General features: G+C 38.5%; 1 long non-coding RNA gene across 1 annotated transcript; it reads left to right on the top strand.

Moving 5' to 3' along the window:
• Positions 1 to 594: 594 nt before the first annotated feature.
• Positions 595 to 26031, top strand: LOC140520345 (uncharacterized). Its single transcript, XR_011972462.1, has 3 exons — positions 595 to 684; positions 1222 to 1292; positions 25945 to 26031. It is a non-coding gene; the product is annotated as an uncharacterized lncRNA (long non-coding RNA).
• Positions 26032 to 27707: the final 1676 nt, after the last annotated feature.

The raw sequence follows: 27707 nt of genomic DNA, 5'->3' as shown, positions 1-27707 counted from the left end.
GCTTGTGGCCCCTCACATACCACAGCACAGACCAGAAGAGGAGTAAACACCTCTTCTTTCATTATACAAACTTGGAAGAACAGAAAATTTGCAGGTCCCTAGAAATATCTCTGAAAACAGCTGCACAAAACCTCTGAAACCTGGGACAGTATACCATCCACACTGGAAGTAGAGACCTACCTTAACAAAGAGCTAAAAAGTCAAACAATTGACTGGGAAAATGAGCAAATAGCAGAAAAAACATCAGACTATGGAATCTACTTTGGTGACAAGGAAGATCAAAAACTACAACCAGAAGAAGACAACAAAGTCAAAGTTTCTACATTCAAAGTCTCCAAGAAAAATATGAATTGGTCATAGGTCATGGAAGAGCTTGAAAAGGATTTTGAAAATCAAGTAAGAAAAGTAGAGAAAAAATTGGGAAGACAAATGAGAGTGATGTAAAAACTGTTCTTTGTTATCCAAGACAGCTTTCTGAAAGGGAAGAAGGATGAAAGGAGAAGTCTAGGTGATGTAAAAACAATAGATTGATAACAATTTTTTTTAATAGCTTACTAGAAGTTGAATAAAATAGTTATGCCAAATGAAAAAAACAAAAGGTCATTATTGACCTTCCTGGAGCATGTGGTATTTGAGTTAGGCTGGAAGATAATGGAATGGGAAGAAATTCAACAGCTGAAAAAGGTAAGAAGCCTGTTGCAGACATTGGCTACAGCCAAGTTTTGGGGACATACCCAGAAGTCAGAGAGTAGTGTTTGGCTAGAATATAGTGAGTAGAAAAGAATAATATGGAATTAAACTGTTAGGTAGGGTGACACCAGATGGTGGGCAGAGCCAAGGAATTTGAATTGTACTGAGACAGAGAGAGAGAGAGAGAGAGAGAGAGAGAGAACGAGGTGTGTATCATATCTGAAGCCACAAGAGGACAGAACATCCAGAAGAGGATATTTATGGTATTAGTCTCATCATAACTTTCTTTCCACGTCCTCATGTGCCTTTCCAGCTCCTCTCATTCATTGTCTCCCACCATTAGGATGAAAGGCCCTTGAGGACAGGGACTATCTTATTTGTTTGTATCTGTATTTTCTGCACTTAGCTCCCAACCTGGCACATAGTAAGAACTTAATGAATTCTTCTGTCTCTCTCCCCCTCCCCTTTCTTTATCCTCTTTTTGTCTTGTCTGTCTCTGTCTCTCTGTTCTCTCTGTCTTCGATGCTGCAGAGAGATCAAGGAGGACAAAGAAGAGAAAAATCCACAAAAGGCCAGCCTGGTCGGGATGCGGAAAGATGGAGGTCATTCTTTCTCCATTGTCCTTGTCAACGTTCATTTTTATAGCATTTTAAAATTTATGAAGTACTTTGCTCCCAACAATTTGATGAAGTCAGCAGCATAAATATTATCTCTATTTTACAGATGCCCAGGGGGATGATAATTTGTGTAGGGTCATATAGGTAACAAAGAGCGTAATCATAATTCAAACCTAAGTTCTTCTGACTATAGAAGTAGTCTTCTGCTTATGAAAGGGTGGAGAAAGATTATCAAGAGTTTTTATAACTCAAAAATGTCATGGTTTGGAAACTCTGAGAATATAAAGTTTCTGACCTTTGTGGGAAAGCTAAGATAAACACGCTGATTCTGGGAGTCAGGAGGACCTGAGTTGAAATCTGACCTCAGACTCATACTAGTTGTGTGACCCTGGGTAAATCTCTTAACCATGTGTGCCTCAGTTTCCTTATCTGTAAAATGAGCTGGAGAGGGAAATGGCAAACCACTTTGTTATCTTTGCTAAGAAAATTCCAAATAAGGTTACAAGGAGTCAAACACAAATGAAATGACTGAATGTAAAAAAAAAGCCTTCTTCGGAATTTTTTTTTATTTTATTAGTATCTTCTTTCCTAGTTTTATTCTTTGCCAATTCTCACAAAGGAAGCTGAGATATTTCTTTTCTTTTTTTGTTTCTGTTTTTGGTTTCACATTCTGAGAAACTTCTTTGAGACTCTCTCAGTGATACGTATATATATATATATATATATATATATATAAGGCCCATAGCTCTCTCTAGTGCCCATTAGTGGTAAACACATCTTAAAGATTATGATTTAAAACAATACTTTTGGTCTTCAATTTTAGAGGTAGACCATAGGAAGTTTGTAGTGAGGGTTTTCTTTTCTAAAGACCACCCTCTAATCACTAATCTCTTTGTGTGCCCTTCCATGTGCTTTTCTGATCATAGGTCTTCCAGATGGCAGTTTTGTTCTATTTTTGAATTTTTATTAATGCCCCATCCCTTTTTTTACATCATAGTCACTTCTGAATGCTTCCCTTTCTCCATTCATTTTCCCTTCAAATAAGCACATCTTTGTAACAAACGTAGACAAAGTTACCCAAGGACGCCATAGTAAGAAGAAAGTCCCCATGTCCACCAAAATACTTATAGTAGCACTTCTTGTGATAGCAAAGAGTTGCAAACCAAGTAGATACCCATTGACTGGGGAATGGCTAAACAAATTGTGATGATATGAATGTAATAGAATGTCGTTGTGCTCTGAGAAATGATGTGTGTGCTAAATACAGAGAACCATGACAAGTTCCATATAAACTGATGCAGAGTGAAGCAAGCAGAGCAAAGAAAACAAAATAAACAGTAACTTACAACAATGTAAATGGAAAGAACAATGATATACCAAAATGATAAATCAAGATTATAAATTATAAAGAAAAGTATACTTATTAGCTGTAATGAATACAGTTATAATTAATAGCTATTATAAGTATGGTCAACATTATAAATCAATTTAACAAAATTATAGATAACTATAGATCAAGCATGACTTGAATGAAGAGACATGAGAAGATACCTCCAACCCACCTCTTTATTGAGGTGAAAAGTCCACAAATGTCACATATTGCACATTTTCCAACTTCTCAATGTAGCAACCAGGAATTCTGACTTTTTTCCTCTTTAAAAAATACCATTTCTTACATGGGATGACTTTCTGGGAGCGGAGAGGGGAAAGATACTAGGGATCATGAAGACAATGTAAGAAATAGAAGGAATCAATAAAAACTTACAAAAAAACCAAACATAGCTAGACTCTAAAGTCACTTTTCCAAAGAGAGAGGCTCCCCCTTAGGGTTTTAGGGATTAGGGTAATTCTCTAATGCTATCCTTTCTAGGACACATTTTGATGTGTTTAACCCAAGTTAACCACCAGTGATTAGCACCTCACTTTCATTTAACCAATTAACATAAATTAGCTTTTATAAAGGGTTGCTTGAGGTGCCAGGCACATTGCAGACCCTGAATAAATGTTTATTGATTGATTAAAGACATAACCAGGATATCTGGTGGCACACTCTTCCCTGGGGAGCATGGCCTCAAACTTAAAGCAACTTCTACATAACATTTACTTCACCAAATTCATGTACAAATTTGCCATAGTCAGTGGATGAATGAACAGCAGTAGCTTTCCCTTTTGGCTGCTTTCAGTTTCTGGTGGGTGGAACAGGTTGTTGGAGCTTTGGCTTCTGGTCAATCCTAGCACGGAGGCCTACTTGTTTGCTAACTGGTGGCTCCCTCTTCTGGCCTTTGAAAATTAACAAAGTTGTAGTAATTGCCAGTGTTTCTTCATGTAGAAATAGGAAAGACTAGATATAACTGAGGCAGTAACAGCAGGGTCCTGATGGGGAGATAAGGGCCTAAGGTTTCTTCTCCTACTGAAGGCTTCTGGAATGTCTGTCTCACAAGAATAGTGGCTGGTAGAAAATGAAGAGATTCTCTTTGACTGGTTAGTGCCTTTTGAACGTACCCCAATTCTGGCTCCGCAGCCTATCAAAAAGACTCCTCTTTAATACATATGTAGTGAATAGATCAGAACCAGTCACAGAATGTCTTGCCCACACTTGAGATCAGGGAGCAGGGCCCTTCCATTACATATCATCAGGGCTTTCTGGAAGTAGGATCTCTAATTTTCTTGCTGAGATTGTATCATTGATGTATACTGAGCATGCTCTTCAGTCCCTCCCCCTTCTTCACCTTCCCCCATCAACTGAGCAAAGAAAAAGTTGTGTAAAACCAATGGACACATTGACCACATTTGACATTGAATGTACTATGACAGTGCTGTACTGTAGTCCCCCACCTTTCTAACAAAAGGAAGTACTTTTCCTTATCTCGTCTTTGGAATCAAAATTGGTGAATGCAATTAAAAAGCATTCAGCTTCTTTCTACTGGTCTTCTTGTTTACATTGTTGTAGTCACTGTGTATATTATTTTCCTGGTTCTGTTTATTTTATATCAATTCATCATCTCCCCATGAATTCCTGAATTCCTCACTTTCATTGGTTTTTACAGCACAATAATATTCCATTACATTTATGTGTTACAGTGTGTTCAGTCATTTACTAATTGATGGGCAGCCACATTGTTTCTACTTCTTTGCTACCACAAAAGTACTACCATGAAATATTGCGCTGTATATGGGCTGGATGATATCTTTGAGGTTGCTCTTGGCACACATAAGTAACTTTTATTAAATGTACCTAATCTCTCTAGTCCTTATACCACCAGAGTTGGGGAAGAGCTATGATAAGCCCTTCTAGAAGAGAGTCTATCTGGGTCGCCCTGAAGTTGTAGCTAGTAACCTTGACTTGAGGTAACACTATGTGATAGTGTAATCACTTTCAAATCATGGCCTTAAAAAAAAACACTTTTGGGGTTAAGATAAAATAGTTTTGGATGGACTCAGATCCTCCTCCTCCTCCTCTCTCTCAATGAGAGGCTGAAAAGCAAGAGGCTTGAATTTCTGCAGGAAAAGAGATTTTGATCAATTTTCAGTTTGCACAAAGAATGCAGAATGTTGGTCTCCTGCTAAATGTATACCCATTAACTCTGGCTCAGAAATAACTGGGACCAGAGCTGACAGCTTACTTTTAATGTCAGTGACACTAGTGATGCACAATCTTAACCTCTCAGAGTAACTTAAGAAGTCATTTTAATTCAGCCCCATCATTTGATAGATGAGGGAACTCAGGCTCAGTGTTGGAAAGGGACTTGATTGCTTAAGGTCATACAGATAGAAAAGCTGGGATTTGAACCCAGCTTTCAACCTGTGGGGGTTTTCCATTATACCTTACCATTCTTCACTGGAGAAACATCTTTTAATATTTGAATATGGAGAATAAGGACTGAACTTGTGATTTCACTGGTATAGCTCCTGGGGCTCCTAAGAACTGATAGTTAAATTTTCAATGTGAACACTTAAACTGAAATCAGCAAACATTACAAATCAGGGCTTGATTTAGAGTTTTGCTGATTATGGAAACTTAAGAAAGTGATGGAGCAATATTAATCATGTAGATTAAATTTAAAAATATGACATACACAAAAAAAATTTTTGGGAGGGAAGAAGAGAGTTATTAAATATTTACTAGCCCATCTTTGGTTTTAAGGTACTCCCTGTTTAGGCAAAACTTGAACTCAGATCTTCTTGGCTTCAGGACTATTCTTTAGATACTGTATCATCTTTCCTTTCAATACCTAAGTAACTTTTATGAAAATATTATATTTTAAGCTAATCATTTGTGCCATACAGGGCATACAAATATTAGACACGTAGGCCTATTTGCCCTGTATTTGTACTATAACTGAAATAACAATGACTCACTTTATGTAAGATTAACAAAGCACTTTCCTATAAGGTAGGTAGTGTCAGTAGTATTATTCTTGTTTTACAGATGAGGAGACTGTGGCTCAGAAAGGTAAGACTCAGAGTAAGTGTCAAGATTAAGTGTCAGAGTTGGAACTTGAACCCATTTCGATTTAATTGAATCCAATATTTCTTCTTTTAAAAATATCTGTTGATATCTTTTATTTTGCATTACTTTTATTTCTAAATATCTCCTTTCCTTTTTCTCTCCCCATCAAAACACTCTGAAAAAAAAAGAGAGAAAATGGAGAAAAAACAGTTTTACAAAACTAACCTATACATTTATCTTGTCTGGTAGTGAGTCTCCATATACTTAGATTCTTAGAAGGAAGATTTGATCTGTTGCTGGGATCACATCCAAGACATTTCCACCATGGTAGAATCTGATAGAGCTTGTACTTAGCTCTTGTAACCTTTCAGATCCTCGGGTTCCCTTTACATTACAATAAGGCATTGGAAAAGGACTATTTGTATAAAGCACAAGGAAAATTGAGAAGGACGAGGATACTAACAAATGGGGAGAATTAGGGAAGATTTCCTATAGGTGTTGCTATTTGAGCTTAATTTTGAAGGAAGGCATAGATTCAGACAGACAGAGATGAGAAACAAGTGAATTCCAGGAACAAGGGATCAACCCTCTGGGTGTATACATGAAGGTCAGAGATGAACCATCAAGTTCAAAAAGTGATTAGTAGTCCATTTTGGCAGAATTGTATAGAGCTCATGAAAGGGAATGGATTTGCAATAATGCTGGAAAGATAGCTGGGTGACTGCAGACCTTAAATGCAAAGCTAAGAAGAGTTTATTTTATTGCAAAGTCACTGAAGGTTTTTAAAGCAGGGGACATGACAAAGACCTGTATCTTAAGTTTATCTTGGTGGTTGTATAGAGCAGGGCTTCTTAAGCTTTTTTCCACTTGAAACCTCTTTTCGCCTGAGAAATTTTTATGCAACCCTGGATATATGGGTATATAAAATAGGTATACAAATCAAACATTTACTGAAAAATTATAAAGAAATTTATTTTAAAATAATTCTTTTGTATATGTATAATTTTACCATTTATTAAAGACAATAGCCTCATATGTGAGCCAACATGTTTCTGGTAGCAATTGTTGATGTGACAAAATATGCAGTGCGAAGTGAGCAACCTGTGTGTTCAGAACCAAGGCTGTGGTGGAGTCACATGATGCAACATGGGCAGATGCTACCAGAAACACCTCAGATTCCTTATGAATTTGATTTTGAATTAATTTTTAGTCATCACATGTTAAGAAACCTTTTACTATTGCCAAATTTTTTTCAACCCTCACATTCAGTTATGTGACCCCACGTGAGGTTTAAGTTTAAGAATTGTTGAACTAGAGATAAATTGGAGAGAGATTGGAGACAGAGACAGATAAGGAGGTTATTATAGTCTAGGCAAGTGATGATAGTATCTGAATAAGGGTAATCACTGTTTGAGAGAAGAGTACAGATAGAAAAGATATTATGGAGGTAGAATTGATGAGATTTGGCAGTAGTTTGGATACAAGAAAGGGAGCAGGGAGAGAATCACACCTGCAGTGTGAATGTGAACATCTATGAGGATGCTGATACCCTCAACAGAAGAAGAGAAGTGTGGAGGAGGGGTAGGTTTAGGGGGAAGGTGACAAGGACTTTCATGAGCATTTTGAGTTTAAGATGCACATATGATATCAAGGAAGATATATACATCATGGAGTGTATGAGAATAAGGATGGCTGATGGTGCAAAGGATAGAATGACCTGACATCAGGAAGACTCATCTTTCTGTGTTCAAATTCAGCCTCGAAACTTACTATCTGTGTGATCCTGGGCAAGTCACTTCACCCAGTTTGCCTCAGTTTTCTCATCTGTAAAATGAGCTAGAGAAGGAAATGACAAATCCCACCAGTGTGTTTGCCAAGGATACCCCAAACAGGGTCACTAAGAGTCAGACATGACTAAACAATATTGATTGAGTTCAAGAAAAAGATAATGGTTGGGATATAGATTTGGGAGCCATTTGTATAGAGACTTGAGAAGTATCAAGAAAGGAGAAGGCCTAGGATTAAGCCCAGGGGAGACCCACACTAATGGAAGGGATAGAGAAAAGAAGACAGAAGGAGAAGTTAGAAAGATAGGAAAATAGAATCAAGAAAGAACAAAATCATGGAAACCAAGGGAATAAGAGAATGTAGGAGAAGGGGTGGGGTTGAATTAGTCCCCTTCATGACATCAATTTGAGTTAGTGCTATTTCTTTAGGTTTGTAGGAAGCTTCCTTAAAAGGAGATGGAGAATTGATTAAGCTCTCATATCCTACATTGCCTGATAAATGTCTCTCCATATAAGTGATTCTATGATAAATTGGCATTCACACTTGGGAGGGAATTCATTTAACAAAACTTATAAATCCAAATGAGATTTATTGAAGTATATGTTTTATAGCTAATTGAGCTCTCCAATGGCTAGAGATAGGAGTGCTGCTAACCTCCAATGTAATTATTGGGGGGAGGAGTGTCGATCAGGGTAGTTCACAGACATGTCTTTCCAGCTTTCCTCTTTAGCACAGGAAAGATCCCATCACTAACATGCTGTGGTCAGTTTTCCTGGCTTCCCAGGAATTCTAGGGCAGTGACTTCTGGGGAAGTATCATATTATCTATTACCTCTCCTCCTAGATCTATGCTTTTAAATCTTTGGGCATTATAATTGATTGACAGAGAAAAAGAGGAAGAGAATCTCTCACATTTTGTGCAGCTGTTCACTTTTGGGACTACTGTTACCTATCTGACTCATTTTGCAGCTGCTTTCGGGCCTTTTCTCATAGAGATAGGAGCCTGCTCTTTATGGTTTGGCTTGACTGAAAACTTTTCTCAGTGGCCAGGAGTTTATCCTTCATACGGGTGGTCATGAGCTCATAAGATGTGGGGAGTGCAGTAGGGGAGGGAATAGTAAAACAGAACAAAGGTGCAGTGTGTTCACGGTCTGATGTGATTTAACTCAACTCTCCTGAACAGTCTCTAAAGTAGGCTATACAGTCAACGAACAAAATTCATCCAGAGCCCATTGTTCAATACTTAACACATTAGGCTGTTTTATATCTATAAAATGGATCAGCATTTAATAAATGAGGTATTAGAATAAGCCCCAATACAGGGCTGATCAGTATCAAAAGTGACAGAAAGGGCAAAGGAACTGAGGACAAAGAAAAGGTTATCTGGTAATGTTTCAGTAAATGTTTCAGTAAAATGGAAGCATCAGAAGGCAGATTATACAGGTTGAGAAATAAGTGAGTGGGGAGGATGTGGAGTCAGGAATTGGAAACTTTTTAGAAATAGGGAGTTGGATAGTGAGAGGGAGAAAAGATCTATAGCAGCATGATGGTTTGGGGTTGACAGAGTTAAATGAGGTTTTCTGGGTTTTTTTAAGGATGAGATAGGTCTGAACATGTTTGTAGATAGTAGGGAAAGAACTAGTAGAAGGCAATGGTTGAAAATAACAGGTGGGCAGAGCGAGAGTGAGCAAGGATGTATATACTCCAGAAGGAAAAAGAGAGGAGAGAGAGAGAGAGAGAGAGAGAGAGAGAGAGAGAGAGAGAGAGAGAGAGAGAGAGAGAGAGAGAGAGAGAGAGAGCACAGTAGATCAAGGTGAGATAGGACAGTAAAGGAGGAGAGGTTGGACAAAGATAAAGTAGGGCTTTAAGTTTTCATGTAGGGAGGAAGAGGGAACTCACAGTGGAGGGCCATTTTTTTTTGTAAAAAAAGGATGAACACAGTGTAGGGTGGGGAACACTAGGGACTGAAGGAGAGAAGAGATTTGAAATGGTTACTGAGAAGAGTGGGATGGTCAGTGAAGGGGTGGAGGGAAGTATTGCCATATGAAGCTTCAGTGGAGAGTTTTTTTCAGTTTTGTCCAACTCTTTGTGATGCCATTTGGTGTTTTCTTGGCAGAGATATTGGAGTGGTTTGCCATTTCCTTCTCCAGCTCATTTTACAGATGAGGAAACCAAAGCAAATGTGATGAAATGATTTTCCCAGTGTTACACAGCTAGTAAGTTTTTTAAGCCTAAATTTGAACTCAGGAAGATGAGTCTTCCTGACTTCAGGCCTGGTGCTTTACCCACTGTGCCACCCAGCTGCCATGAGATGACATAAATTTGTTGTGAACCCAGTCTGGGAAGAAGACTGCTGTATTTGGTCTATACTCATCACTGCAAAGGTTCCATAGGTTTGCCTTTTTGTGAGTTCGAAGGAGGCACTGAAACCCTGTATCCATGCCCAAGACCCAAGATTCCAATAAGCTATATTCCATGGAACTCCTTCCCTCTCCTCCCCCATTTTTTTCTATTGGAGATGTATTTTTCCAATATAGCTACCTATAATAATATTTTGAATAGGGATTGGTCTTATAGATTAGGTAGTCCATCTTGCTCATTTTTCAGATAAGGAAACTGAGGCTGAGAGGTTTAATGACATTTCTTAAGTTCACACAGCAAGTTCATAGCACTAGGGTTCTCCCTACTATATTTTTGAAGACTGTTTGTGTTCTGGAATTTCCACTTACTACTTGTGTGATCTTGAACAAGCCATGGTACAGAGAAAATTGAGTTAAATTGAGAGTCAGAGGGTTAAGGCTTCTAGTCCCAGGCCTATTACTACCTAGCTATGTGACTTTGGACAATTCACTTCTCCTCAACTTCCTTCTCTGTAAAATGAGGACTCTAAATCTTACGGTCCTATGATCCACTTTGGTTTTTGTAGATGTGGCTTAAGGAAAATGATTCTTTAATTTAAGAAAAAAACGTTGTGACTAAGACAAGTATTGCTGGAACTCTTCCAAAAGTGTCTAATCTCTCCAGCCCTTCTGCCACTAGAGTTGAAAGGAGATGAGATAAGCCTTTTGGGAAGGGTCTATCTAGGATGTTCTAACCAGTAACATTTCCTTGGGGCACTATTAGGTGCTAGGATGATGGCTTTGAAATTATCATCTTTCAGTCTCTTGGGGGTAAGCATAAGAGGTTTTTAATGGACTCAAATCCTTTTTTCTAATTAAAAGACATTTTTTATTCCCAAGAAGAGGCTAACAAGAAAAAATTTACTGTTGAATAGAAATAAAAATGTCTCACTCTTCTAGTTTCCTGTTGATCCTGCAGAGTGATGGATCCCTGGGCTGCTTTTCCCCTTTGATTTTTCTTATTCTCCTCCCAGTCCCAGGCCATTTGAGAAGGGCAAAATGGTGGTGCACACTCCTCAATTCTAATGATTCTGGTGAATTGGAAGACCACCAAGTCTTACCATTTGACCTCTCTCTACACCCTCAAGACCCACTGAGCAGTCTTCTGGCTTGTTGATTTACCCAAAGACCCTCACCATTTGTCCTGTCCATGCATTGTAGGACTTTTGGGCCTTTTTATGGGCATTGCAGTTATACTCTTTTTATGTGTGTTGTCTCCCCCAATCATAGAGTGAGCTCCTTCAGAGCAGGAATGGGATCATAATTTTTTCTAGTTGTACCCATAGTGCTTAGCATATGGTAATTGCTTAATAATCTTTCCTTCCTTCCTTCCTTCCTTCCTTCCTTCCTTCCTTCCTTCCTTCCTTCCTTCCTTCCTTCCTTCCTTCCTTCCTTCCCTTTCCTCTCTCTCTCTCTCTCTCTCTCTCTCTCTCTCTCTCTCTCTCTCTCTCTCTCTCTGTCTTTGTCTGGGGCTACTATCCCCAAATCACTTTTACTTTGGACTACTACTATAGTTCCTTAGAATGGGTAATGGGTTCCTTCTCCCGTTTCTCTAAAGGGGTAATCTTGAGGGACTTGAAGGAGCACTATAGCTCATGAACCCCCACCAGTGTGCTTCTCCCTTTAATTATTAGTTGATGTCAATTAGCCAGTCAGCATTAATTAGTTTTTAGAAACTGGTGTTTACCTAGATGGCATACTAAAAATAGTTAGTACAAGTCACCCTTCTGAATGGGGGGGGGGGAGGGGCAGGAAATCTCTCCTATACGTTCATATGGAGTTCAGGAGATAATGGCCTTAGCTTAGAAATCACATGTGGCAAAGATCTTATTCCCAACTTTCTGACTGCTGTAAGTCTGTTTTTCCCCTTCAAATGGTCTTCATGAAGCACCTTAGGTATTCTGCTGACCTGCTTGTGTTGTCCTGTAGCTGCTTTTCTTTAGTGTGTCTAGTTTATCCATGACTCCAGATATAGATACTGCCATCAGCCACTGTTAGGATTCATCCAGCAACCTATCAGCTATGTCATACTGCCTCTTCAAGATCCCCTCTCCTCTAAAGACAATTGGGCCCCAGGAACATTGCCCATGAGCTCCAAGTTCACTATGGAGGTAGTCACATGTGGTTTCCCAGGATTATTCCACCATCATCCCAATTGTTATTTTCTCTTGAGTCAGAAAAGTCTTCTCTCAGAAACTCACCTCTTGGGCTCTATCTATGGATGAGTGCACATGGAACTTCTATCTTCTTGCCCAGGATGTTCATTCTCTATTGATTTGGGGAAATACCACATCATGGAGTACAGAGTAAGGGAAACATCTTGGTACAGTGCTGTACTCAAGTAAATGGCTTATTCATTCAATAAACTTTTGCTAAATACCTTCTTGGCAGAAAGTCGTATCTTTGCTAGATACAAATAAATTAGGCACAGTGCCAACCCTTGGAAACTTATAATATCTTTGAGGGAGAGCATATATACACATGCATGTGTACATATATGTGTATACATGTTTTGTATGAACATATGTATATGTGTGTTTGTATGCATGTGTGTATATGTGTGTGTATAATATGTATGTAAACTCCATGAGGTAGTAATAAAAGTATTATTATCTCTATTTTATAGATGAGAAAACTGAGGCACAGAAAGTGAAGTGATTCATACCAAGGCATACAGGCAATAACTCTCAGTGTCTGAACTCAAACCCAGGTCTTCTGATTCCATGTCCACAAGTCTTAACTTCTGGGCCATGAAAATACTGCAAAAGCCATGGCTAATCTGAGAAATCTAAAGGTTCACAAATGACTCACTTGTACCAAATGACCTACTTCATCATTGCCCTTGACAATTATCACTTTTACTGTAATATATGAGCCTCAAAAATGTTTTGCAAAGTTCCTGATCATTATCTGACATATGTGTATGTATGTCATACATGTGTATGCATATATATGTAAACACAGTTTGATTAAAACAATGATGGTTATATATATAATATATATACACATACATACACATATATTTCATGATTGATTTCCTTTGTTATCCTATGTATTTTATTTTATGCATTTAAAACTTTATTCTGAGAAGGTATCCATAGACTTCCCCAGATTGCCAAAGGGGTCCAGAACACAGAAAATGTTGAATCCATCCCTGATCTACAGTCTTATCTCATTAAGCCTCATTCTTCTCCCTGATGCATAGTCATCCCTCTACCACATTTGCTCAAATGGTCTGTTCTTTTGTTCATCTCTGAATCTTATATTGATCATCAGAGTGTGCATCAAGGCTGAGATCCTCTTCTCTGTCCCATTACAAGGGATTATTCTGTTTTCATCTTATGAAATGTACCTTCAGAATTGACACATTTTGCTCTTAATAGGATAACAAGGTTTAAGACATATGTTTAACCAATTAAGAAAAACAAATTGTTCTCAAGAAGCTTAATAATACTTGTAGAACTATGAATGTGTCAAAGAACAAAGACTGTCAAAGAATTTTTCTCTCTTCATTAAATGGGAGAAAGATTTTTGAATTTCTAGAACTTTAGACATCATCTTGTCCTATCTTCCTCCTCTTCCCTTTCCCCTCTTACCCCGCCACTCATTTTCGTTAAGAAAACTTGAATCTCATAGAGTTTAGTGACTCACCCAAGGACACTCAACCTAAATCTCCCAACTTGACCAGTGATCCTTCCATTGCTCCCAGCTGAGCTAGGGGATCTGTTTCTGAACATGATGGTGCTTTCATCTGCCTGTTTTCATTGCTTTGTTGAGCCATTTTCATGCTGGAGAGTCTCTCCAAAACCAGCTTTATAAAGAACAGGAGCAGGGTTGATTTAGGTGAGTTCATTCTATGTGGTCCGGCAAAGCATGCAGTTAGACCCTCGGTTATGTTGGAATAGGTATCTTGGGCAGTATTCCAAGCATTATGTTCAGCCATCACTTGTATGAAGTACTTAACTTCATACATTTACATATGGAAACAACTATTTAAAACTGGACTGTTAATGTCAGGTAGAGATACCCAAAAAAGATGAACTGTCTTGAGATCACTTTTTACATAGTATTCGTTAATTAATTCATTCCTTGATTCAGCAACAAATGATAATACATGTAGAGTGTTTTGCACACCTTAAAGAACTATATGAATACTATTATTATCATAGCTGATGCAGTGAATAGAGTACTGGGCCTGGAATGAGGAAGCCCTGTGTTCAAATGTGACCTCAGGAACATACTAGTTTTGTGATTCTGGGTGAGTCACTTCACCTCTGTTTGCCTCAATTTCCTCATCTGTAAAATGAGAATAATAAAAGCACATACCTCCCAAGGTATTTTGTGAGGTTCAAGTGAGATAAATTTGTAAAACCCTTAACCTACTGGCAGGAACATAGTAATTTCTATATAAATGTTAGCTATGTTTTTATGTTAGCTACTTTTATGATCAGTGTTGTTATTGTTATTAAGTGTTACTGTTATTAATAACTAACCATTTACGAGGTACTGGGGTGGATACTGGGGGTACAAAAAGAGATAAGAAACATACACATTTCTTCTGAACTTACAAATAGATTCTTAAGAGAGATCCAGGCAATGTGCCCTGAAATCTTTAAGAAGGGGCAAGATAATAATAACTCCCAATGACATTTAGTCTTTAAGTTTTTAAAAAGCATTTTAAATCTCATTTGATACACACTATAAACATATGAAGTAAGTTTATCATTATCCCCATATTCCAGGTGTAGAGATTGAGGCTCCTCAAAGTTAAGTAACTTGCTCAGGATCACATAGCTATTAAGGGTCAGAAGCAAAATTTGAACCCAAGCCTTTCTGATGCCAACAATGGTGCTCTAGCTACTCAGTCTCTTAGCGAAAAAAATCCCTTTCAGTTTTGGGGTTAGGGATAGATATTCAGGGAATACTCCTTAAAACTCTGTGTCCATTCACTGCCATGTAGTTATTTAGTCAGTCAACAAACATTTTTTTAAGCAAATATTTGTTGAGAGGAATCATGGCCCAAGAGTCAGCTGAACAGAGTTCTAGTTCTGGATCTGGCCCTAAATGGCTGGTCAATCTTGGCAAATTGTTTCACTTCTTTTTTCCCTACCTTTCTTCTTCTGCAAAATGAGAGGGTTGGGTTATATAATCTCTAAGATTCCTCCCAGATTAATATTTTCTGATTCTGATTCTATTTTTTTGTAAAGCCCTATGCTAGATACTAAGAGATAATTATGGTTAATAGTTATATTGAGCTTTAAGATTTACACATCACTTTATATGTTATCTCATTTGATCCTCCCAAGATTTCTGTAAATTAGGTACCATCATTATCTCCATTTCACAGATGAGGAAACTAAAACTGAGAGAGGTGCCTTGCCCAGGGTCACGTAGTTAGTGTCTGAGTCAGAGTTTGAACTTAGATTTTCCTGATTCTAAGACCAGCACCTAGACTTCTCCTAATTGCCCCCAAATTCCTGGGTAGAGGTGAGGTTGGTTATAAGGACTTTAATCAAGTGAGTTCCATAATCTGTATGATAAAATTATAGGATATGGACATTTCTCAGAAAGGGGCACTTCTCATGCACATGGATAGTCACACTGATTTTGAGCTGAGGGATTTGCATTTGTTGGGATGAGAGCAACTCTTAAAGGGTATTTTTTCCCCCTAGACTTTTACTCCATGGGAGATTCAATAATCCTGAGGGAGAAAAGCCTGCCCACTTCTTTGGGATCAAGCCTCCCTAGGATGAATCTGAAGATCCTAGTGGAATGGGAACCCTTGGACCATTATCTGAGGACCATTATCTGCAGACCTAACTGTTTGGAAAGGTTGGTTGCTGAATTTGGGGATCATAGCAACTCATTAAACTATCTACTAAGATGGGGAGCAGTTGCCATTTCCATCAGCAGAGAGAGTACCACAACAATAGAATTAAAGATCCATTAAGTAAAAAAGTTAAAAAAATAAACACCTCTCCACCTTCTCACTCCCATTTTGTAGATAAGGAACAATGACTTAGTGAGTTTAAGTGATCTGTCCAAGATGACACAGTAAGTATATGTCAGAGGTAAGACCCTGAATCATCGAATTTCAGAGGTTTAATATTCTTCTCCAAGGTACCCTCAGTTGCTCGGACACTTACTAGCTATGTGACTCTAGGCAAGTTACTTTACCCTGTCTGCTTCAGTTTCCTCACCTGCAAAATGAGCTGGAGGAGGAAATGGCAAACCACTCCAGTATCTTTGCTAAGAAAACCCCAAATGGGGTCACAAAGAGTCAGACACAACTGAAACAACTGAACAACAAATGTTGCACTTGGAGCACATATAGTACTGTATGCCATTCTTATTCTTGGACTTAGCTCTGATCTTCAAGGGAAAATTATGATGACTGTCTTCATATAGATGTGACACCTCTAAATTTTTTATCCTGTAATGAGGCTACCTTGCTAATCTTGATGAGCAAGCCAATATATCTAGCTTTAAGTTATTATGGCATAGAAGTGAGGAAGATATAAATCTCCCAGGCATGTTTTTATTTGACTTGCTAGTGTCTTCTGGGCAAATGTGAATCCTCACTTTTCTACATGATTATATTCCTTAGTAAGTCATTTTCACCAGTGGGTGCCTGGTAGTCATCAAATCAGGAGGAAAAAAAATTGACTTCAAATTAGGCTCATTAGTTAATGCTTAATTCAACCCAAAATACAATTGTCAGACAAGAAAAAGCTTCAGCATCGCATGTAATTAGGCAGAAAAGTACTGGAGGTCTTATTGAACCAAGCTATTTAATCATCCCTTAATTTACCTAGGGAACTTTCTTCCTTCTAACCCTCTATTTTGGGCTCTCCATTGTAGCAGATATCTAGCCAGAGTATGGTAATATGAAGAAATGAATCTGGGCAGGAAGATTGATTTTGCCCCAGCTCCAACCCTACCTGAATTTTTTTTTGTTAACAAGTGGAGTAATTTAAAATTTTTTTGAGACAGACATGGAAGTATTGATGGTGCTATAACATGGAGATCTAGTCTCTGGGAACTGTCCAGCTCTGAAGGACAAGCAATGCAAACTAGATGAGCTGGAAGGTCAGATTCAGATTCCTATCCTGCCCCTGCTGATCTGAGCTGTGGGAAGAACAGTTTATCTTTCAGAGCCTCAGTTTATCTATCCTTAAAAGTAAAAATCCTTTAACTCTAGCTTAAATACCCACAGTTTCACCCATGTGGGTAGTATAGCATCATACCACATACCTCTACACTTTGGAAGAGAATTCTTTATCTTGGCTCCGCCATGGAACCCTTGGGAAGTCTGACCAAACCTTTCTCAGAATATTGTTTTTAAATGCATAAAATGAAACATGTAAAATTATAAAAGAAACCAATTATATTGAAATGGTATTACCAAAATATTTTTTTAAAAAGTTCATGGATGCTAGGTTAAGAACAGCATCTTTAGAAAATGGTTTACTGAGTTGCTGTGGTCAAAATCAGTGAAACCCATCAGCCTTCTGGTGACGAATCTCTGTAGAGATTTAAGGAGGTCCTTTGATGATAGGGACATAGACTGTTGCTAGGCCCATTCTGAAAGCCCTCCATTTTGGTAGCAACTTCTTGTGCTATATTGGTACCCAAGGGTCTACCTTGTGCCATGATAGAGTCAGGCATCAATAAAATGAGGATGATAATAGGCATACTGCCTGCTTCATAGGGTAGTTGTAAGGAAAGTATTTTGTAAATAGTGGTATTACAGAAATGCAAGTTTTCATAGCTATCATTAAATGGAGTAGAAAGAGTAGAAAGAAAACTATAATCAATTAGAAAGGAAAGTCCAGCTACCAAGAGCTCTGGACTCTGGTCTATTAGAAAGTCAGTAAAGAAATCTCCCCTGATTGGCCTGGGTTGGGGGCATGACTTTGGGAGCCACTCCTCTTCCTACTTGGGCTGCCTTTGGCCCAAACTATTTACATATCTGTGCTATCCACCCACTTTACTAAATTTTCTTTCTGAAGTAGGCTCTACCCGGCAAGCCAAAGAGATAGGGAGAAAAAGAAAGAGATGGAAAAGAGCTGGAATTAGAAACCCAGAAAATTAGCACACTTTAAAATGAATATATTTAGATAAACAAAGAAAGCAAATATTTTCTGAGCTAAGAGAAAAAGACCATATTGAAAGGTGGTGGAGATGGAGTCAACTTAAAGCATCTCAGTCTTAAGAATTTTCACTATTGTGTCTTTGTGAGGCTGATTTATATAGCTCAGCCTTCTCCACTTTCTATAGTAATTACTTACCTGAAATGTGTAGGTAGTGAGATTAGCACAGACCTTTTCATCATCTCCCTGGCTATGTTTCACCCAAGTCCATAACCTTGTTCGTTGCCTTCCATTACTAATTACACTACTATATATTTAGAAATTATTTATCTAGGAGTCCAGTGCATCATTATGGCTGGCTGGTTTAGTTTTTAGTTTTTTAGTTTGTTTTTTCCTTAAGCAGCATGGAAACTTTCCCAGTAAATTAACAGGTTTATGTCTACCTATTAAAGAAAGGATATTCAAATGAAGTCATTAGTAACATTATCTGACATTGAGCTATGACCCACAGTCAGGAGGCAACTTATTAATACTGAAATTGAAGAACTGGAATAGTAGTATCAACTTTCCTTTCCCAAGTTGATAGAACCAGGGAAAATGTGATCCTTCAAATGTAAATACAGTAAGTATTTATTGTGCTTCTACTGTGTGCAGAGCTCTGTGCTAGGTTCTGGAGAAGATGAGACATAGTCTCTGGCCTCAAGGAGGTTGTCAGGTTATTGATGGTGTCTGATAAGTAGTACATATTCTTCTTGTGGACAAGATGGAGAGATGTGAACTTGGTGATAATACAATTATTAGCATTCTGAAGTATCTGAATGTTTAGATTCAGAGTAGTTGTTAATGTGGTAGAGAACAGGGAGTATCCCAGAGATATATAGGCAGCTAGGTGTCATAGTGTATAGGCAACTGGATGTGAACTCAGAAAGACCTGAATTCAAATCCAACCTTGGACATTTACTTGCTGTGTGACCCCCCAGACAAGTCATTTATCCTCTAAGACTAAAATGCAGAGAAGGTCCCACCCTATGTTGGTAGAGAGTTCCTCACTTGAATTTTCCTGTATCAAGGAGATCATAGGTTTATTCCCTATTTCTATGTATATACCATGGTTACTAGGCAAAATCATCCCTGGTCTCAATGAGTTTACATTCTATTCTTTCAGCAGCTAGGAAGGGAGTTCAATATATATACAAATACATATAACACAAGGTAATTGAAAGAAGGAAAGAGGACTAACGAACAGAAAGGATAAGGGATGCAGGGTGGGAACTGGGAATCCAGGAAGCCTTCACAGAGGAGGGGCTGCCTGAGCTGAGGTATGAAGGCAGATAAGGATTGGGAGAAGTGAGATGATGAAAAAGTGCAGTTCCGGAAATGGGAATCATGGTAATTGGGGTTCCAGTTTTTTTTAAGTTGACAAACTGCATATATCTGACTGAAAAACTGGTACAAATATGCCAGCCTGTGACAAAAAGAGTTCTCTATGGCACTCTTTGTATGTCAGAGTATGACTAAAATGAGGAACTTGTAGTTTGCCAGTTAAAAGTGAATGGTTTTAAGGTTGCCAAGTTCATCTCCCATCCTTCTCTTACTCTTCTCACCTCCTGTCAAAGCAGGGTCATTCTTGTGTTTTGGGGCATGACTGAAGAAGAAATAACATATGAACCTATCTTTAAGGGCCTCCACCTCCATCATCCCTGAGATTTTTTGGAACCACTATGTCATTTCTCTGGCTTTTCTCTCCTTGTTTTCATTTCTCTGCCACATAAGAAGAGAAGACTCAGTTGCCGAGTGATACTTGATGTCTTACATAGAGGCAAGAGACACAGATAGCATTCTAATAAGTTCTTCAGATATTGTTCATTTACTGGCCTCTCATCATATGCTTACAGACGCTGTCTTTCAGAGTGAATGGTCTTCTCAGCTTTCCTTGAAACTCTCTGCTCTCCAGATCGTTTCCTCAAAGTTGTGACTTGGAGATAAAATCTGCCTGATCTCAATACAGGCCTAGCCTGGTTTCTGAGCACAATCTTTCCTTTTCTTCCATCCCAACTTTTCTTTCCCCTGCATATACTTTGTGGTGCAGCAGAATGCCTCTATGGAAGTCCTATTCTAAAAACTCATTGTAGTGTGGAGGGGACCCTATGTTCTCAAAACTATTCTAGTGGAATGTAGACGAGTCCTAGGAAGCTTAAAAATTTTGAATGGTCTGGTGGCCAACTATCTATCTATCATATGAGGACTATTCCTGGCTACATCCCAAGAAGCTTATCAGAAAGTTGCCTACTAATACCTAAGTTGACAAATGAATTTTTTCTTTGCTGCAGAAACCTTGAAAACCATTTGGTGGATTACAGAGGAACTGCAATATATGTTAGTCAGGGGAATTGGAATGCTGATAAAAATCATAAATTTCTAAAGATGTGAAATAGTGAAAAGATCAACGGACTTGGAATGTGAAGATAGATAGGTTCATGACCTAGCTCCTTTGCTCAGTTGGGTGGGTAGGTGATGCAGTGGATGGAATCCTGGGCCTGGAGTAAGGAAAACCTGAGTTCAAATCTGGCTCTCAGACACTTACTAGCTGTGTGATCTTGAACAAGTCACATAGCCTGTCTAACTCAGTTTCCTCAACTGGTAAAATGGATGTTAATAATAGCACCTAACCTCCCAGGGTGGTTGTGAGGATAAAATTAGAAAATATTGGTAAAGTGCTCAGCACAGTGCCATAGGTAAGTGCTTAATAAATGCTTGTTTCCTTTCTTCTTCATTAGGATGATGCCACTAGGTACTACCTCATAGTGGATGATGGATGGTATAACTATGGGATAGCAAATATTTTTTCACTTAATTTGTCTATGACTGGAGGGTTGGTTTTTTTTTTGGTCTCTACTGAACCCCTTCTCATTCTCAAAAGGGCTCATTGTAGTTTTTCTTACTCATTGAATGTCAAGGTCTACCCTTTGACAGATTGGTTACAGATGACTTTCATATGACAAATATTTTTCCTATGATAAATGCTTGTTGGTTGATTGATAGACCCACCAGGGAAGAACCATCATCTTATATCACCAAGGACAAAATCAATTTGATTGAATGTCTTTATATTAGGATTTCTCTATCAGGAAAATTATGGTATAAAGTATGGCAAAATCTTCTAAACTCCATCCTCGTAAAATCATGGAATCTGAAAACTGGAAGGAAACCCAGAATTTATCTAATCCAACTCAAACCTGAACAAAGCATCCTGTAAACATCTTTATCAATGTGAGTTATTATTATTAGGTAACTTACTTTTGTTCTCTGGGTCTCAGTTACTCTGTCTATAAAGTGAAGGGTTAGTTTAGATCATATGTTTTTAACTTAAGGTCCATGAACTTCTACAAAATGGGTAACAATACTCTTTTTTTCCCTAAAAAAATTCCCATACTTTACGTTCTGAACTTGAACACCAAAAAAAAAAAAAAAAAAAGCATTTCAACATACAGAGCAGAACATAAAATGGAATTCTATATGAAATGGTGAATCTTCATTTTATGCCTCTTGCTTTTTAAAAACAATGTAGTAAATTCTATACATTCCTTTACATTACCTGCTTGTCTGCTTCCCTCAGAACTTCCTTAATTTCTGTGCATTATGTAGCACCAATGCAATATTCACAGTACCTATGGCAGCCATAAATATCCCAGTGTAATTCTGAATCACAAATCTGAAATACAGTTGACTCTCCACATGGCAGACAGAGCCAAAATATTTATTCAGATACCAGAAAGCCAAATCCATCATAGTAACAACGCAATAACAATGCAGAGGGTAACACTATCCCCAAGCCTTCCCCCTGCTGGACTTCCCACAAACCAGCTCCATTAAACAAATCACAAGCAGGCTCTCTTAAAATCACAAAAAACTCTTTCACTCACACTAGCCATCAGCCTTCCAGCCTGCATCCTTCCTAGCTCAGACTAATTTCTTTTCAGCTTTGCTCTAGCTCTGTCTTTTCCTGTTCCACTTCTTCCTGTTCCATCCATTCAGCAAACTCCTCCTGCTGCAGGCTCCAAGTGACTCAGACTCATGTGACTCAGGCTTCCTTATGACCCAGGCAGGTCACATGAGCCTATTAATGAATGGGAAAGATCTCCCTGTTTAAATTACCATTACATGTGGGCCGCAAGGTCTTTCATATTCATTACATAGGTTGGTGGGACAACTGCTATTAACAGAACTGTAACAGGGATAACAGAAAATAAGCATATAAAACAATATCTTAGGTAACTGGTGCCAGCAGAACATTACAACAGTATAACAGGGATCACACAAAATAAGCACATAAAACAACATCTTAGGGTGAGGTTGGAGCACAAGTACCCCATTATTCCCTCCTGGAACAAATGAGGTCCAAAATCTTGGGGTAAGGGGCAAAGTTCTCTTGTTCCATAGCCACTTCCTGCTGAGACTGGCTGTAGAGCTGTCCCTGCCCCAGGAGGTCCCATTCAAGGGGTCAGTTCCTCAGTTGGCATCTGGAGCTTGGTCAACAATAGGTCCAGGGGTAACACAGCACATGGGACAGGGGGTGACGTCTGGTTTAAGTAATCAGACATCTGCAGGGGGAGGGTATTAAGCCTGCAGAAAACAAGCTGAGAAACAGGGTGAACAGATAAAAAGCCAAAAAGAAACAAGGAGACAACAACTAGAGGCAGGGTAGATATAGGGTCAACCGTGCTTCTGGAGTCCATGAACCCATTATTATAGCCTCATTCACTATTGTTACTGTTTTCCAGTTCGCAGTCCTGGGGTCATCATTCTGGTTAGAGGTATACTTTCTTTAATTTGGACTGGGGCTGGGCCAACCTCCCATTCTCCCTGAGGGTTTGACAAACTTGGATACAAGGTTTCAATGTTTCAGGGGCAATTCTCATCTCCCTGCTCAGTCTAAAATCAAGCTTCTTTCCTCGATACATTTTATGTAGTTCATTAGTTGGGATGCCATCTATTCTTCCAAAATCTATGCCTGCTCTCAATTGAGCAGTAAACAATTCTTTTCTTGTCAGTCTATTCTGACTTTGAATCTACTGGCTATTTATTCTTCTCTCTCTGGAGGAAATTTATCTTTTTTATTGATTCTCACAATTCAAGGTACCAACAATTCTCCTATCCTTTAGGTGAACCAACTCAAAATATCTGTGACCTCCTGCTGAGTAAAATCCTCAATTACCTCCCCAAACACCGTGGGGGCCCCTGATTCTCCTGCTTCCTTATTAATACTAGCCTAACCTCAACCTCCTCATCTGTTTCGTTCTCCTCCCACACATCGTGCTGGCCTATGTTTGGGTCCCAATCAAGCCCAGACTATGCAAGGGCTGCATTCATTTTCCTAGTGTTGACGTTTCACCTCCTCCTGTGAGCCAAACCAACAACAGCTTTTTCTCTTACCACCTGACAGTTTGAAAAAGCCTCTCATGCAAATCAACCAACTCCTTATCCATCTGAGCTTTCTCCTCTAGCAGCTCATGTCTACTTTTACATATAATTCTATAGTTTGTTAGGGAGGTCCAGCCTCTCCTACACACCCCTGCCATTTCTTTCCCTTTGTTCTTTTGGTATTCCCTGCAAACATCTTTCTAAGTCTCTGAGTTCTCCCTTCTGTAGCTTTAGTTCCCAGTTTTCACAGAGTCCTGTGTGTTCAGCCCATTCTGTTGCTAGGGAGGAATAAGGTAATCCTCCCACCTGGAACATCCATTTCTTCCTCTGTCTCCTCTGCCTTTTTGTCTACAAATGGAGGTCTGATATTTAACAATCCCATTCTTGTCACCATTTGTAGCACCAATGTGATATTCACAGCACCTACGGTGGCCATGAATACACTAGCTCAATTCTGTATCATGAAATACAGTTGACTCTCCACATGGAAGACAGAACCAAAACATTTATTCAGACACCAGAAAGCCAAATCCATCATTGTAACAAAAATCTATTCACAATAATAATGCAGAGGACAATACCATCCCCAAGTCTTCCCCTGTTAGGCTTCCTACAAACCAGCTTTATTAAACAAATCAAAGTAGGCCCTCTTAAACAAAATTACAAACAATCTCTTTCACTCACTAGCCAGCTGTCTGCATCCTTCCTCACTCTGACTGTTCTCAGACCAAATTCCTCCTAGCCCTACTCTAGCTTCCTGTTCCATTCTTCCCATTCCACTCATTCAGCAAACTCCCACCACAGGCTCCATGTGATTCAGATTCATGTGACTCAAGCTTCCATGTGACCCAGGAAGATGACTTGAGCCTATTAATGAATGGGAAAGATCTCTCCATTTAAATTACCATTACGCATTAAAAAAATATTATGGTGGGCCTCTTTCTTTGGACTTTACTGTTGTCTCTTCTTGTCTAACCTTGATTAACAGAGAGAAGAGTAAGGTAAAAACCTTTTTAAGAATAGGCATATTCAAATAGGAAGAATCCACAGTATGGCTGCGTCTAAGAGTGTATGTGCATCTGCATGTGGTGTCTGCAGACATGGCTGGTCATTACAGTTGTAAGGGATGACAAGATTCCCTACTTAAGTTAATTACTCAGAGGCTCTCAAAGTGATGACAGAAAGTTTATTTATTTGATTCTTGAGAAGCGGGGCAATTTCTCGACCAGTTAGTCTGGAACAGGAAAAGCCAAAGACAAAGGAAAAGCAGTGATATATATAGACTCTAACACAAATCCCTCCCTCCCCACTGACCATTATCCTCATTAGCTGAGAATATGATCTTACATTCTAGATGCGAAATCTAGCCAATCCCTTTTGAAATGAAGACATCGAAGAATTATGTAAGTTTTATCCAATCATTGAGACCCTAATGTACTACGCAGTTTTATATCCTTATATGGAATTATTCCACTCTAAAAATATTGTAACCTTGAGCCTCTCCGTCTTTCTTACCCTTGGGAGAAGAATTACAATCTGAGAAGTCTTCATTAAACCTATTCCTCTCACAGTGATCCAAGTTCCCTTGTTATTCAAAGTTGTTTTTCTTTACAATGCTGCTGTCTGCATAAAAGTTGTTCTCCACTTTAGACTCACTTCCCTCTATGTATGTTCATACACATCATGTTCTCCCAAACAGAATGTGAGAGCTGAAAAAGAACTCAGTAATCATTTAATCTAATTCAGGTATGAAAGGAGTGCCCAGTAAAACATACCTACAGGTGATCATCTGACCTCTACAAGAAGACCTTCAAAGATGAGAAATTCCTTTTAAAACCCCTCAGTATAACTCTTCCACCTACAAGATTTCTTTTTCATATTGAACACCCTCAATTGTATTTCAATGTATTCAGTTTCCTTTGCAATCACATTTTATTTTATGCATCTAAAAATTATTCTGAAAAGAGGTCTTTAGACCTAGACTGTGAAGAGTTCATGACACAAAAAAGTTTAAGAATCTCTGATGTCAATAATCTCTAACATTCCTTCTTGTTCTAACCTCTCTCCTTAGAAACCTCACTTAGCTCTTGATTTGCATTTATCTAATCCATTTATGGGCATACATCATTTTGTTGCATTTCACAGATATTGTTGGGGGTTTTTTCTTCTCTTTTTTTCTTTTTTAGCAAATTAAAAGTTTATGGTAACCCTACACTGAGTAAGTCTATCAGCATCATTTTTCCAACAGCATGTGTTCACATCATATCTGTGTGTCACATTTTGGTAATTCTTGAAATATTTCAATTTTTTCATTATCATTATTATAGTATCTATTATGATCAATGATCTTTGATATTACTATTATAATTTTGGGGATGCACCATGAATCTCACTCATATAAGATGACAAACTGATTTGATAAATGTTGTGTGTGTTCTGACTGCTCCATCAAATGGCCATTAACTGCCTCTCTCTCTCTCTCCTCAGGTCTCCCTTTTCCCTGAGATACAACAATATTGAAATTAGGCGAGTTAATAATGCTACAGTGGCCTCCAAGTATTCAAGGGAAAGGAAAAGTCAATCCACATGGCAAAGTTCATTGTGTTAAATTTTAAGAAATTGCCATAGCCACCCCAACCTTCAGCAGCCACCACCTGATCAATCAGCAGCTACCAGAATCAAGGCAAGACCTTCTACCACCAAAAAAATATTAGGACTCACTGAAAGTCAGATGATGGTTAGTATTTTTTTAAAGCATTTTTAAATTAAGGTATGTACATTTTTTAAAAAGATATAATACTATTTCATACTCAATTGAATACAGTATAATGTAAGCACAACTTTTGTAATCCACTGGGAAACTAAAAAATTCATGTGACTCATTTTCTTGTGTTATTTGCTTTATTACAGGGGTGTAGAACTGAACTTGCAATATCTCTGAGGCACACCTGTATTGTGTAATATTGTATGCCCTTTAGATATTCTTTCCTCTCTGAGTTTTTCTAACACTGCTCTCTCCTGGTTTTCTTTCTCCCTTTTTAACCTCATCTTCTTAGTCTCCTTGGACAGATCATTATCCATGTCTTGCTACCCTTTCATGATAGAACCCTGGGTCTGAATGCTAGACCTGAACAGAATGTGAGAGCTGAAAAAGAACTCAGCAACCATTTAATCTAACTCATGCATGAAAGGAGCACACGGTAAAACATACCTACGGATGGTCATCTGACCTCTAAAAGAAGACTTTCAAAGATGAGAAATCCCTTATCTCTTAAGGGAGGCCATTCCACTTTTGTACAGCTCTAATTATTAGGAAGATTTTCTTGCCACTTAGCCTAATTTGTCCTCTCCTTACAACATCTACTACCCATTGTTCTTAGCTCTGTCCTCTACAGTCAAACAGAAGAATATTTGACCATCCTTGAAATATTTGAAGACAGGTAATCATATGCCCCCTGAATCTTTGCTTCACTAGAGAAAGCTTCCCTAGTTCCTTCAGTCAATTCTCCTACATCATATATTCAAGACCTCTTTCAGCACCCTGGTTGCCCTCTCCTGGATACTTTAGCTTATTAATATCCTTCTTAAATGGTGGTACCCAGATCTGACCACAATAATGCTGATGAGGTGTGATGAGGACACAGTACAATGGAACTATCAGCTTCCTTTCCCTGCAAGCTGTGTCTTTCTTAATTGGGCCAAGGTCACATTCACTTGTTTTGGCTGCCACAGCACTCCATTGAGTCACATTGACCTACCAGATATTTTATCTTTTCTTCTTTTTCCCTCTTTAGTCTGTGTCTTCTTCCTCTCTTGATCTCATTAACTTCCATGGGTTCATCTATGCAGATAACTCTCAGGTTAATCTACATATTCAAACTTTGCCTCTCTCCTGACCGCCAGTCTTACAACACCAATTAACTACTAGATATATTATGAATTTCCCTTAGTCATCTGAAACTCCAATGGACTTATGATCTCTTCAATGTGGAGGTTCTCTCCATAGGAGATAGGCATATCTCCACCCATGCCTATATGCTCATGCTGTGTGACTCTTTTCTATATTTTCTCCTAAGTTTGACACAAGCTGTGGTGGGGTATGTGTTTGCACCCAGCAAACTACAGTCTATCTTTACTTTCACCTGATATCAAGAAGGTATGAGTGGAACACTGAATGCACATCTTTCATCCCTCATCCTTAACACACAGCCAGCATATTATGACATCTTTTCCTGGTGTAGTTTATAGAG

Source organism: Notamacropus eugenii, chromosome 1, assembly GCF_028372415.1.
Source record: "Notamacropus eugenii isolate mMacEug1 chromosome 1, mMacEug1.pri_v2, whole genome shotgun sequence".
Lineage (NCBI taxonomy): Eukaryota > Metazoa > Chordata > Mammalia > Diprotodontia > Macropodidae > Notamacropus > Notamacropus eugenii.
The sequence above is the reverse complement of the archived record's forward strand: the minus strand, read 5'-3'. Positions and strand labels throughout refer to the sequence as shown.